The following is a 14,703-nucleotide window of genomic DNA, read 5'->3' as shown; positions in this document are numbered from 1 at the left end:
TTCTTGCTGATGTTTCATTCATCTGCAAAAAAACAACCAAACCTAGGGACCACCAAGGACCCCACAGTTCAATCCTGAGCTACAACAATTCTCTTCTATTGGTGCTCACTTTCTATTTTATGAAACCCCAACTCAACAGCTCTATGATTGGAGGTAGACAACCTACCCCACCCAATGTTTCAGACTTCAAATCAGCTTCCCTCAAAATGGTCAATTGCAAGTAATGGAGAGAACGGGACTCCAAAACATTTAGATTAAATCAGGTTTCCTACCACTACTTTGTGAGAATATAACATCTGTCATACTTGGTTAGAAGCCTGGATTATTGCATCCAGTTTTGGTCACCACAATTTTAAAAAGATGTTGAGATTCTAGAGAGAGTGCAGAGAAGGAGAAGACAGATGATTAGGGGACTTGGGGAAAAGACATATGAAGAACGGTTGCAGGAACTGGGTATGTCTAGTTTAATGAAAAGAAGGACTAGGAGTGACATGATAGCAGAATTCTAATATCTCGGGGTTGCCACAAAGAAGAGGGGGTCAAGCTATTCTCCAAAGCACCTGAGAGCAGGACAAGAAGCAGTGATGGAAGCTAGTCAAAGACAGAAGCAACCTAGAACTAAGGAGAAATTTCCTGACAGTTATTACAACTAACCAATGGAATGGCTTGCCTTCAGAAGTTGTGGATACTCCATTACTGGATTTTTTAAAGAAAAGACTGGACAACCATATGTCTGAAATGGTATAAGGTCTCCTGTTTGAGGAGGGGGTAGACTACAAGACCTCCAAGGTCTCTTCCAACTCTGTTATTCTGACTCAGCCTTCTGACCTACTGCATCTGCTTCCCTTGGATTTTTCTACCACATATATTAGACCAGATTTATTACCTGGCAAATGTTTGCAAGCTCAGCCTTCATTAGCATAAGAATGTATTGTTAGGGATTTTGTGGAATAAATTTCTCTGTTCATATCACTGCTCTGGGAACTGTGGTCTTTGAAGGGGCTTTTTCAGGCTTCAGCTTGTGAACTGCCACACCAAGATAACAACACCAAGACATCAATTCCTCTGCATAAGCAGCGCTTTTGAAGAATTAGCCTCCTTCTACAATACACCAAATGCCAAGGTAGATTATAATTCCTACAGAGGAATGATTGAGTCTGTCATCTGCCCCTCTATAACTGTCTGGTTTGGTTTTGCAACCCAACAAGACAGACACAAACTTCAGAGGATAATTAGAATGGCAGAAAAAACAATGGCTACCAACCTGCCTTTCATTGAGGACCTGTATATTGCACAAGTCAAAAAGAGGGCTGTGAAAATATTTACAGACCCCTCACATCCTGGACATAAACTGTTTCAACTCCTACCCTCAAAACGACGCTATAGAGCACTGCACACCAGAACAACTAGACACAAGAACAGTTTTTTCCCCGAACGCCATCACTCTGATTAACAACTAATTCCCTCAACACTGTCAAACTATTTACTAAATCTGCACTACTATTAATCTTCTCATTGTTCCCACCACCCATCTCCTTCCACCTGTGACTGCATGACTGTAACTTTATTGCTTGTATCCTTACGATTTGTATTGATTGTATTTCCTGATTGCTTATTTGTAACCTATGACTATCATTAACTCTTGTACCTTATGATTCTTGATGAACGTATCTTTTCTTTTATGTACACTGAGAGCGTATGCACCAAGACAAATTCGTTGTGTGTCCAATCACACTTGGCTAATAAAAATTCTATTCTATTCTAATGCCAGTGATATCCAGATATCCACCAAACCTGGAATATTGCCGATCTCTGCAGGACAGCTGTAAGACTGTTAAGAGCTATATAGGGTATTTTGGATGCCCCAAATATTATTTCCAAAATTCCCGCTGCACCAAAATGTATTTATTTCTTTTAAGTAAATAATGTGTACGTTTAGTTATTGTTCAATCTGGGATGTAGAGAACTCAGGAAAAAACTCAAAAAAAATCAGATTTAATTCTCAGCTGTGCAGCACAGTGGAAAAAAAACTCTTCATGATTTCTTAGCAAAACACTCATAAAATATATTCAAATCAATACCTAGCCTCTCTCTACATAATTCCTTCTTTGCCTGCATTAGCACAGAGAATAATACAGCTGTGTTTGTTGACTTTCAAAGCATTAGACAGATTGTGCTTTGGAGCTGAAGTTTTCCCTTATTCTATAGAATTAAGAGTTTTAACACATGTAATAGCTAGTGTTTTTGACTAGCTGAAGAAGTTTGCTTACGTTCAGAACCAAAAACTGCTTTTGGCTTTATAAGATTCAGCACGAGGGTTGCTTCTGAACCAAACTAGCATCCAACATTGCAGTGAGCTAAACAAACATCATTTTACAAATAACCTTATTTAAATAAGTGGTGCGATGGCTCAGTGGTTAAAGATGCTGAGCTTGGGAGCTGGAAAGCTGACAGTCTGGGTTCGAGACCTGAGAGCTGCATGATGGGGTGAGGTCTCGTTCCTGCCCCAGCTCCTAACCATCTAGTTAGTTTGGCTAGTCTAGAGACAAGAAGGACTAAAGGTGCCACGACAGCAATATTCCAGTATTTGAAAGGTTACCTTATTTTCCAGGTCAGCTTATTTTCCAAAGCACCAGAAGGCAGGACAAGGAATAATGGATGGAAACAAATCAAGGAGAGAAGCAACCTGGCATTATGGAGAAACTTCCTAACAGTTGAGAACAATTAACCAGTAGAACAGCTTGCAGTCAGAAGTTGTGGGTGCTTCATCACTGGAGGTTTTTAAGAAAAGACTGGGCTGTCACTTGTCTGAAATGGTATAGGGTCTCCTGTTTGAGCAGGGGTTTGGACTAGAAGTCCTCAAAGGTCCCTTCCATCTCTATTCTGATTCTCAGTTCAAAAAGCATGCAAATGCGAGTAGATAAATAGGTACCAATTTTGGTGGGAAGGTAACAGCATTCCATGCCCCTTGACATATATTGTAGTCATGCTGGCCACATAACCATGGAAGTGTCTTTGGATAACACTGGCTCCCTCAGCTAAGAAACGTAGATGAGCACTACCCTTAGAGTCAGATACAACTGGACAGGTGAAACCATCACCTTTAACCTTATTTAACAAGGATTTGGAAATACCAAACTGGATCCTCAATACACAAACAAGCATGGTTGCAACCTCAGATAAAGTTAAACTGGAAAAAGCAACTTCTCAAATTCGTAGACTGCATAGCAGCAAGAGTGCTGCTTCCTGTCCTCATCCCTAATTCATGTGTCTTTCACATTTATTCACACTTTTGCTTAAACCACAACTTATTCAATCAACCGCAACAGCTAGGCTCGCCCAGATCCATCCAAGTTGTGAACTACAGCCAGACAAATCACATTATGACTTAGCTCAGTGTGGAAATATGGTCAAAATTAAGGGCAAGACACCTGCTGTAAATATGTTGGCTCTGCACACAATTTAGAAATCTGTAATGATCCCATATTTACAGTTCTTTACTCCAGAAATGGCCTTTACAAAAAAAAAAAAAGTGAGAGGAATGCAGATTGGATGACAAGGTGATAAAGCCAGGAAATAGGGCCCAGCATCGCATCTTCCTGTTCAAATAATGTTCATCTTGGAATCACATATTGACAATTGGTGTTGTGACCCATGTACTAATTAGCTGCAGTAGGTAGCACTTGCAGAGCATTAGACTTCGGAGAGATGTCACATCCCTTTCTCATATTATTGGGAGGAGTGTCATTATTGAAGAAATGTTCATGCTTTATTTAAATACAAGCCAGCAATCTTTTCCATCCTGTATGACAATTGACTCCCAACGAGGGTCTCATTAAGTTTCAAAATGTAGAACAAATGAGCTCATCTAGCTTTCCGCTTAATATTCTCTCCTGATGCATCAAGACCTATGGCTTTAGAAATGCCCCCTTCAATCTCATCAGCATCACAAAAAGTAGTTTGCCATTTTGTGTGGACTGTGATTGAAGCCAGTGGCATTTTCAAATTCACATTAAGCCCCATTTGCAGCAGGGCTAAAGCAATGTTCAGCCAAAATGGAGCAAGGGAACAGAAGGGAATTTTTAAAAAAAAAAATGGATACAAGGAAGGAAGTCAGACACCTGCTCCCTTGTTCCTTCTTGTCTCCAAAGTGAACATTCAGAATAGAATAGAATAGAATTTTTTATTGGCCAAATGTGATTGGACATACAAGGAATTTGTCTTGGTGCATATGCTCTCAGTGTACATAAAAGAAAAGATACGTTCATCAAAGTACAACATTTACAACACAATTGATGGTCAATATATCAATATAAATCATAAGGATTGCCAGCAACAAAGTTACAGTCATACAGTCATAAGTGGAAGGAGATGGGTGATGGGAACGATGAGAAGATTAATAGCAGTGCAGATTCAGTAAATAGTTTGACAGTGTTGAGGGAATTATTTGTTTAGCAGAGTGATGGCCTTCAGGAAAAAAACTGTTCTTGTGTCTAGTTGTTCTGGTGTGCAGTGTATTTCTATAAGGATAGTCCTTTCACCATATTTATTTTATTTATTTATTTATTTTGTCAAATACATATTAAATAATATATATAAGCATAAATTGAAAACATAAAATGAATACAATTAAAGGGAACATTAGGACAGGGACGGTAGGCACGCTGGTGTTCTTATGCACGCCCCTTACAGACCTCTTAGGAATGGGGTCAATCGTAGACAGTCTTAGGTTAAAGTTTCGGGGATTTGGGGATGAGACCACAGAGTCAGGTAGTTTATTCCAGGCATTAACAACTCTGTTACTGAAGTCATATTTTCTGCAATCGAGATTGGAGCGGTTCACTTTAAGTCTGAATCTATTGTGTGCTCGTGTATTGTTGTGGTTGAAGCTGAAGTAGTCATTGACAGGAAGATGCAGCAGATGATTTTATGAGCTAAGCTCAGGTCTTACCGAAGGCGGCGTAGTTGTAAATTTTCTAAACACAGAACTTCAAGTCTGGTGGCATAAGGTATTTATTTATTTAATCATATTTATATACCGCCCTATCTCCCAAGGGACTCAGGGCGGTTTACAGGCACTAAAAACAGATAAATAGAATATAAATACAATATAAAACATTTAAAAAACTTATTCTAAAGCCCGTCCAATTAAAAATAGAAATAAAACCCAATTTAAAACCCAAAATTTAAAATCTAGCTCAGTCCTGCACAATTAAATAAGTATGTTTTAAGCCCGCGGCGGAAGGTCCGAAGGTCCGAAAGCTGACGAAGTCCGGGGGGTAGATCGTTCCAGAGGGTGGGAGCCCCCACAGAGAAGGCCCTTCCCCTGGGCGTCGCCAGACGACATTGCCTCGCTGACGGCACCCTGAGGAGACCCTCTCTGTGAGAGCGCACGGGACGGTGGGAGGTATTCGGTCGCAGTAGGCGGTCCCGTAAATAACCCGGCCCAATGCCATGGAGCGCTTTAAAGGTGGTCACCAAAACCTTGAAGCGCACCCGGAAGGCCACAGGAAGCCAGTGCAGTCTGCGCAGGATAGGTGTCATATGGGAGCCACGAGGGGCTCCATCTATCACCCGCGCAGCTGCATTCTGGACTAACTGTAGCCTCCGGATGCCCCTCAAGGGGAGCCCCATGTAGAGAGCATTGCAGTAATCCAGGCGAGATGTCACGAGTGCGTGAGTAACCGTGCATAGGGCCTCCCGGTCCAGAAAGGGGCGCAACTGGCGTACCAGGCGAACCTGGTAGAACGCTCTCCTGGAGACGGCCGTCAAATGCTCTTCTAGAGACAGCCGTTCATCCAGGAGGACGCCTAAGTTGCGGACCCTCTCCATCGGGGCCAATGACTCGCCACCGATGGTCAGCCGCGGATTTAGCTGACTGTACCGGGATGCCGGCATCCACAGCCACTCTGTCTTGGCGGGATTGAGCTTGAGCCTGTTTCTCCCCATCCAGACCCGTACGGCCTCCAGACACCGGGACAGCATTTCGATAGCTTCGTTGGGGTGGTTCGGTGTAGAAAAGTACAGCTGAGTATCATCCGCATACAGCTGATACTTCACACCGAAACCACTGATGATCTCACCCAGCGGTTTCATGTAGATGTTAAACAGAAGGGGCGAGAGGATCGACCCCTGCGGCACCCCACAAGTGAGGTGCCTTGGGGACGACCTCTGCCCCCCTGTCAACACCGACTGCGACCGGTCGGAGAGATAGGAGGAGAACCACCGATAAACGGTGCCTCCCACTCCCAATCCCCCCAACCGGCGCAGCAGGATACCATGGTCGATGGTATCGAAAGCCGCTGAGAGGTCTAATAGGACCAGGGCAGAGGAACAACCCCTATCCCTGGCCCTCCAGAGATCATCTACCAACGCGACCAAAGCCGCCGCGGTGCTGTAACCGGGTCGGAAACCGGACTGGAACGGGTCTAGATAGACAGTTTCATGCAGGTGCAAGGGAAGCTGATATGCCACCATATTTCTACAACCTTCGCCGCGGCGGGTTGGAGACCGGACGATAATTACCTAAAACAGCCGGGTCCAGGAAGGCTTCTTAAGGAGGGCCTCACCACCGCCTCTTTCAAGGCGGCCGGAAGACACCTCCACCAAAGAAGCGATCGTAATCGCCTGGAGCCAGCCTCGTGTCACCTCCCGAGTGGCCAGCACCAGCCAGGAGGGCACGGGTCCAGTAAACACGTGGTGGCATTCAACCTACCCAGCAACCTGTCCATGTCCTCGGAGCCACAGGGTCAAACTCATCCCAAATAATGTCGCCAAGACCACCTCGAGCGTCTCACCCGCATCACCGCAATCTTGGTCCAGACCATCCCGAAGCTGAACAATTTTATCGTATAGATAACCGTTAAACTCCTCAGCCCGTCCCTGCAGCGGGTCATCCCGCCCCTGATGAAGGAGGGAGCGAGTCACCCAAAACAGGGCGGCCGGGCGGTTATCTGCCGATGCAATGAGGGAGGAGGCGTAGCTACGCCTCGCTTCCCTCAATGCCACTAGGTAAGTCCTAGTATAGGACTTCACTAGTGTCCGATCAGCTTCCGAACGCCTAGACCTCCAGGAACTCTCTAGGCGTCTTCTCCGGCGCTTCATCCCCCTCAGCTCCTCGGAGAACCAAGGAGCCGGTTGGGCCCTGCGCCGGGTCAGAGGCCGCAAAGGCACGACTCGGTCTAAGGCCCCCGCCGTGGCCCGTTCCCAGGCCGCAACAAGTTCCTCGGCTGAGCCGTGAGCCAGACCCTCAGGAAATGGCCCAAGCTCCGTCCGGAACCCATCCGGGTCCATCAGGCGCCTGGGACGGAACCAACGTATCGGCTCCGTCTCCCTGCGGTGGTGAATGGCGGTCAGAAAGTCCAGGCGAAGAAGAGAGTGATCTGACCATGACAAAGGTTCAGTGACTATTTCCTATTTGATATGAGAACTCCAAGGTCTTTGACAGAGAGAGGGTCATCTACAAGGTCATGTCCATCAAGCTTGTATTTTGTGTTCTGATTCTTTCTGCCAATATGTAAGACGGAGCATATTCATGTAGGAGATGACCAGGCTGAGCTCAAGGGAGGGGTCAAACACATCATTAGTCATGAGTCCCTTCGCACCCACAAGAGTTCTATGTCCAGCCCACCTTGAATTACATTGACTCTTATCTACCACCAATTTACTTTGGCCATTAATAGTTCAGATTCTTGTAGAGAGCTTAAGTTTGCAATAAATCTTTATACCCCTTTGAAGTGCCTGGATCTTCTGATTTCTCTAGCACTTGACAATTCATTTGGCTCATTTATTTGTCTCCATTCAGCAATTACATTGGGCCGTGTCAGCAGTCTGCAACCTCCCTGACTTCTCATACCTCAACCAATTCTAAAGACAAGACATTAATGGGGAACTGCTTCAGTTTTCCCAGGAATAAAGCAGTGGGTAACTGTCGAATCCACAAAACAAATGGAAAGATTTCTAACAAGAATAACTGCCCATTTGTTTTTCCCCAACTTTCAAGAATGAAGGAAGCCACACCGACGAAAGAAACTCAATAATAGGCTTGAGAATGAAATAGAAAAATTCTTTTTTCATGTGAAGAAACTGGGGCAGATTTTGGCACAATGATAATCTTACCAGCATTGGAAGTTTAGCTTTTCAAGTGTAACTTTGCTCACAACATCTTCTGTGTCTCAGGAGCAGAATATCTGAAGATGAGATGACACAGATTGATCTTCAGAGCTCTGTATGGTCTCCATCATCACCAACCTTCTATTGCCTTTATCTATCTGCATTTACATCATGTTAATGTCTTTTAGAGTTCCATTGTACCAGGGGTGAAATGCTCCCGGTTCTGACCAGATCTCACGATCCGGTAGCAATCGTGGCTGGTGATTCGGCGATCCGGTAGCAATGGCGAAGTAAAATTTCGCCCACCCACCCGGGTGTCATTACTTCCTGGTTTTAACCAGGAAGTAATGTGTTTTTTACCTTCTGTGCATGCGCAGAAGGTTTTGCGCATGCGCAAAAGGTCTGCACACACCTGTGACACGTGCGCGGGGTGTGTGCACTTCCGAACCAGTAAGGAAAATAAGTAGATTTCACCCCTGCATTGGACAGCTTGAGGTTGGGATTTGAAAAAAAAAATTATGTTCCCATCTTCAAGATCTTCCTCCAAGTCTGAACTTCTCTGAGCCTGTTCAAAGACACTACCGCTCAAATGTGAGATGGGCAGCTATAAAAATAGATTAAATAAATATATTTCCAAAAGAGAAGGCAGCCCTTTGCATCAAGACACCTCATCTTTAGAGAAGCACCTTCATTTATAACAATCCAAAGGATGATATTTCACCGTTTCAGTCACTTCAACATTTGCACAATCATTGTAGCAATGATCTGTGCGTCTTACCCTGTTCCTTTTTAGGGTAGCATACTTTTCCTCCCTTTTATGCAGAATGCAGCTGCGCAAGTGGTAATGGGAGCCGCTCGAGGCTCCCACGTAACACCACTGCTCCGTAGTTTGCACTGGCTTCCTGTGGTCTTTCGGGTGCGCTTCAAGATCCTGGTTACCACCTTTAAAGCGCTCCATGGCTTAGGACCCGGGTACTTACGAGACCGCCTGCTGTTACCGTATGCCTCCCATCGACCCGTATGCTCCCACAGAGAGGGCCTTCTCAGGGTGCCGTCCGCCAAACAATGTCGGCTGGCGGCTCCCAGGGGTAGGGCCTTCTCTGTGGGAGCACCGACGCTCTGGAACGAACTTCCCCCAGGCTTACGTCAAGTTCCTGATCTTCGGACCTTCCGTCGTGAGCTAAAAACATACTTATTTACTCAAGCAGGACTGGCATAAATAGTTGATTTTAATTTGGGGTTTTAGAGATTTTAAATATTTGTAAATTTTTAAATTTTCTAATTATCGGCCATTTATTAATAGCTTCTTTTAATTTCTTTTAATTGTATATACTCTGTATTTTATTTCGGCTGTACACCGCCCTGAGTCCTTCGGGAGAAGGGCGGTATAAAAATCTAATAAAATAAAAATAAATAATAAATAATTTTATGATGTTTTAGTGTCTTAAACGTTTGCACAACTGTTGGACTAACGATGTGTGCTTCTTATCCCATTCCTTTTTTTTAAGGAGGCAAACTTTTTCTCCCTTTTACTGTATGGTTGTTAGAAATCTTGCCTCAGCTACCTTCCTGCTTTCTGCACTGGGCGGGGTGTGTGTGTGTCTTTAGTCAATTTCATAGATAAATTTATCAGCAAGCTTAATCTTAATCCCTCTAGTCCATTTCTACCTAGTTCTAAAGAATCTGCAAAAAACGGTTGGGCTTGATTTTGCTCGCTTGAATAAACAGCACACGCCACATATGCTTGTTTTTTTTTCTAACCTCCAGCCTCTGGGCTTCAGCAAGCTGTTCTCTCCTGCATGCATGAAAAGTTACAGAGATCCTAGGTTGCAAACTATGATCATCGTTGCAGCTATTGGGAAAAGCCCCCAACTGCAAAGCAATGGTTTGTGCCATCATTCACAATCCTGCTTTCTTCAGGAATTTATAGAGAGGAACATTTCCGTCTTGGCAGCCAGGCAGTTTTGTTCTCCTACTTCCTTTTTTTCTCTCTCTCTCAACAAAACTTGTGAAGCTTCTTCTCGGGTAACATTGCATTGCAAACTAGGGCATACAAAACCTTTGCCAGACCATTTGTTGGATGCAGCTCGTCTGCCTGGAATCCGCACTGTATATAGCTCAGTATATAGGCCGTGATACCTCAGGCTGTTAGAAGCCTGTTATTAGAACACAGCAGCCTGCAATTACTGCAGGTTCAAGCCCGGCCCGAGGTTGACTCAGCCTTCCATCCTTTATAAGGTAGGTAAAATGAGGACCCAGATTGTTGGGGGGGCAATAAGTTGACTTTGTAAATATACAAATAGAATGAGACTATTGCCTTATACACTGTAAGCCGCCCTGAGTCTTCGGAGAAGGGCGGGATATAAATGTAAATAAATTTAAAAAAATCAGACATTAGTACAATTGAGCAAGTCCAGAGGTATTTCACAAGAAGAATCCTCCACTCCTCTGCTCGCAACAAAATACTTTATGCCACCAGGATTGAAATTTTGGGCTTGGATAACCTAGAACTACACCACCTTTGGTTAGACCTACACAAAATTATCCGCTACAATGTCCTACCTGTCAATGACTACTTCAACTTCAGCTGCAATAATCCACCAGCACACAATAGATACAAATTCAAGGTAAACCGCTCGAAACTCGATTGCAGAAAATACGACGTCAGCAACAGAGTGGTCAATGCCTGGAATGCACTACCTGACTCTATTGTTACATCCTCAACCCCCTATAATTTTAACCTTAAACTGTCTACTGTCGACCTCACCCCATTCCTAAGAGGTCTGTAAGGGGCGTGCATAAGTGCACCAGCGTGCCTTCCATCCCTCTCCTACTGTCCCCATTTATTCGTACTCATTTCCAATATTCATATCCATGTTTATACTTATTCCTGTTATCCCATACGTGGTTTTTTTTTTGTTTACATTTATATCCCGCCCTTCTCCGAAGACTCAGGGCGGCTTACAGTGTGTAAGGCAATTGTCGTGTCCCACTCCTCCGCTGACGGCTGGGTCCGGGAAATCCGAATCAGGCTTGCCTCTGCAGCTCTGCCCAAAGTCCTAGCAAAGTCCTCAGAGCAGGCAGGAGACCAGTAAGTGACTTCAGCAAGATAAGTTTGACTTTTGCCTGACTCAGAGACTGCCAGAAAGTAGCTCCTTTATATAGGCCATGGGGTGTGGCTCCATGACTCAGCACTCATTAAGGCCTGCCCCTCCCTTCCCTCTGCAGCCTCCACCTCTCCAATCTTCTGATGCGAGGGTCACACCAATCAGCTGTTGGTAATAAACCCTCCTCAGGCTCACCTGCTGTGGAGGAGGGGGAGGGGTCTAGCTGCTCCGTTTGCCTGGGCATGGAGTCAGGGCTGGGGCAGGGAGATTCTCCTTCTGCAGTTTGTGTGGGCATGGAGCCAGGACTGGGACCGGGAGGCATACATTCCTCAGTGTGCGGGAGCAGGTAAGAAGGCCCCGGCTGCTCTGAGGGCGGGCAAGACACAACAGCAATAGTCTCATTCTATTTGTATATTTACAAAGTCAACTTATTGCCCCCCCCAACAATCTGGGTCCTCATTTTACCTACCTTATAAAGGATGGAAGGCTGAGCCAACCTTGGACCTGGTGGGACTAGAACCTGCAGTAATTGCAAGCAGCTGTGTTTTAATAACAGGCTTCTTACAGCCTGAGCCACACCGCGGTCTTTTTTGACAAACTAAAATAAATAAAAACAATTGGACAAATACAAACATGGAAGAGCTGAGCAAAACTAGCAATTTATTTCCCTTCTTTCTGTATGGGAATGAATACCGTACAAGGGAAGCTCTGGATGCTTGCAAAGAAAACAGAATGACAATTTTTGCATTGGCTGGCTCATACAAGAACACTAATTGTTTCATGTTCTTCCGTACCTGCTCTGTCAATCACAGATCTTCAGATCTGTGAACAGCTAACCTCAAAACACCAGAGAGAGCCTACAGAATAGCTCGGGATAGCTCAGGCAATAGAGAAGCCTGTTATTAGAACACAAAGCCTGCAATTACTGCAGGTTCGAGCCCGGCCCAAGGTTGACTCAGCCTTCCACCCTTTATAAGGTAGGTAAAATGAGGACCCAGATTGTTGGGGGGGGGCAATAAGTTGACTTTGACTTTGTAAAAAATATACAAATAGAATGAGACTATTGCCTTATACACTGTAAGCCGCCCTGAGTCTTCGGAGAAGGGCGGGGTATAAATGTAAACAAAACAAACAAAAAAAAAGAGTAGAAATGGGGTTATGCAAAACTGCCCAATACTTTGCATTTACCCAAATAAAGAAGAGGACAGCAACATGGTCTCATGGTTTTGAGCCATGGGTGATGAAGTTTAAGGCTCCGGGCTGCTTTCTTTGTAACTTCTGCACAAGACAAATCATGATTTGTCTGCTTCAGTTCTTTCAGCTAGCAGGACAATTATATTTTATCCTAGAGAGGTGAATTTCCTGTGGTGAGCAACATAAAGGAGGAGGAGAAGAAAGGCTGCATAACTAACTCCAAATGCCATTGCTGCTACACTGGAAATAAAAATTGGTAATAAATAATGGCAGAAATGAGCAAATTAGGGAAGGTGGGAAGGTGGGACACGGTAGCTCAGTGGCTAAGATGCTGAACTTTCAATCAAAAGGTTGGCAGTTCGGCAGTTCGAATCCCTAGCGCCGCATAACAGAGTGAGCTCCTGTTATGTTTCAGCTTCTGCCAACCTAGCAGTTCGAAAGCACGTAAAAAATGCAAGTAGAAAAATAGGGGCCATCTTTGGTGGGAAGGTAACAGCGTTCTGTGCATCTTTGGCATTTAGTCATGCCAGCCACATGACCACGGAGACATCTTCGGACAGTGCTGGCTCTTCGGCTTTGAAATGGAGATGAGCACCGCCCCCTAGAGTCAGGAACAAATACCACATATGTGCGAGGGGAACCTTTACCTTTACCTAGGGAAGTTGATTTGAACTATTGCAGTACAACCCAAAGGTGACGAGCACAAACCTTTAATTCCTACACATGTGGATTCTCCCAAGAATAAGTGTCAATGCTTAACCAGCATACCTTTATGTAATATTTGGCTTGACCTTATGTCTAGTGCAGATGATGTGCCTCTAGATTCAAAAGTAGATTCAAGTAGTGAGGGATCCAACAAGGTCAAAACTTCATTGATCATGCAGCCATGGTTAAAATTACATATAGAAAGAAGGCAAATTTTGATTGGACCGTTTAAAAACCAAAGCACTCGCCAATTGTCCCTTACCCAAAGCTCAGAAGTCCCTCTATATGTCTAACTAAGTTATTTTAACATACAAGCTTTGTATGTTCCATGACTAACCATTTGCCATTCCTCTTATGTTAGGTCAACAAAACATTGGTCCATCTGTCCATACAAAATCTAGTTTGCCACATTCATCAAAACCAAGTGCTCTTCAAATAATACTGTTGTGTCTGCGCCTCCCAAGCTGGGCCCCTTGCCAGAAAGTGACTTGGAAAGTGAGGGGGAAGAGTCATCAGGACTTACCTCTGGAGCACCGGCTTCCCTGGCTCAGCTCCAGGAGCCAGAGGCAGGCCAGGTGGAAGAGATAACGAGGCCTCCGTCCCCTGACTCTTCCCCCCATCCAGGCCATGCCTCCAGATCCGGCTGATGGCAATCAGGCCTGGCTGGACCCTAGGTTTCGTAGGCAGGAGAGGCGGGAACAACAGAAGCAGGGGTGGGGCAGGCCTAGGAAGTGCTGAGTCATGGAGTCACACCCCACAGGATATAAAAGCAGCAAGGGCTGCTATACCTCTTCATAGCAAGCAAATCAACTGCTTAACTAGAGCTGAAGTACTGTTTGTTCCTGGTTGACTCATCAAGAGAGATAACAGAGACACTTGGCAGGCGCTCGCTAGTTTGCTGCCAGAGCTGATAGTGCCGGCTAATTAAGTCATCGCTCGGACGGAGGCGAAGGGGAGAGAACAACCACATTAAATTCTCAGTCATGAGTATCACCAGTAGCGGCGTCTTATTTAGGTCCAAGCCTAGTGTGCTTTAATTCATGTGACATACAAAAATTGGACATTTGCATTTATATTACTTCAGCTAAATTACGGTTAAGTACAGAAGGCCCATTTTTAATCCTACCGTCATTCTAGTTATATGGCAACCCGTCCTCTTTCCATCATCAATGACAAACATTTTCTATTTCCTCGTGCGAGTATTAGCTGCAGTCTTGAGGCCTTTCTGAAAGGCCCATGACATGAACAAGCTCAACCTGGTTCCCACTGGATTTTTGAAGCGGATGAATAGAGAGCTTCCCATAATGAGCTTAGCTGCAGTGCTGCATTGGAGAAGTCAAAGGGCAGAGAGATTTGACAAGCAGAAAATAGGGGCCATCTTTGGTGGGAAGATAACAGCGCTCTGTGCACCTTTGGTGTTTAGGCATGCCAACCATATGACCACGGAGACATCTTCGGACAGTGCTGGCTCTTCGGCTTTGAAATGGAGATGAGCGCTGCCCCCTAGAGTTGGGAACGACTAGCACATATGGATGAGGGGATCCTTTACCTTTACCTAGGGAAGTTGATTTGAACTATTGCAGTA

The sequence above is a fragment of the Ahaetulla prasina genome, chromosome 9 (genome assembly GCF_028640845.1).
Source record: "Ahaetulla prasina isolate Xishuangbanna chromosome 9, ASM2864084v1, whole genome shotgun sequence".
NCBI classification, from domain to species: domain Eukaryota; kingdom Metazoa; phylum Chordata; class Lepidosauria; order Squamata; family Colubridae; genus Ahaetulla; species Ahaetulla prasina.
The sequence above is the reverse complement of the archived record's forward strand: the minus strand, read 5'-3'. Positions refer to the sequence as shown.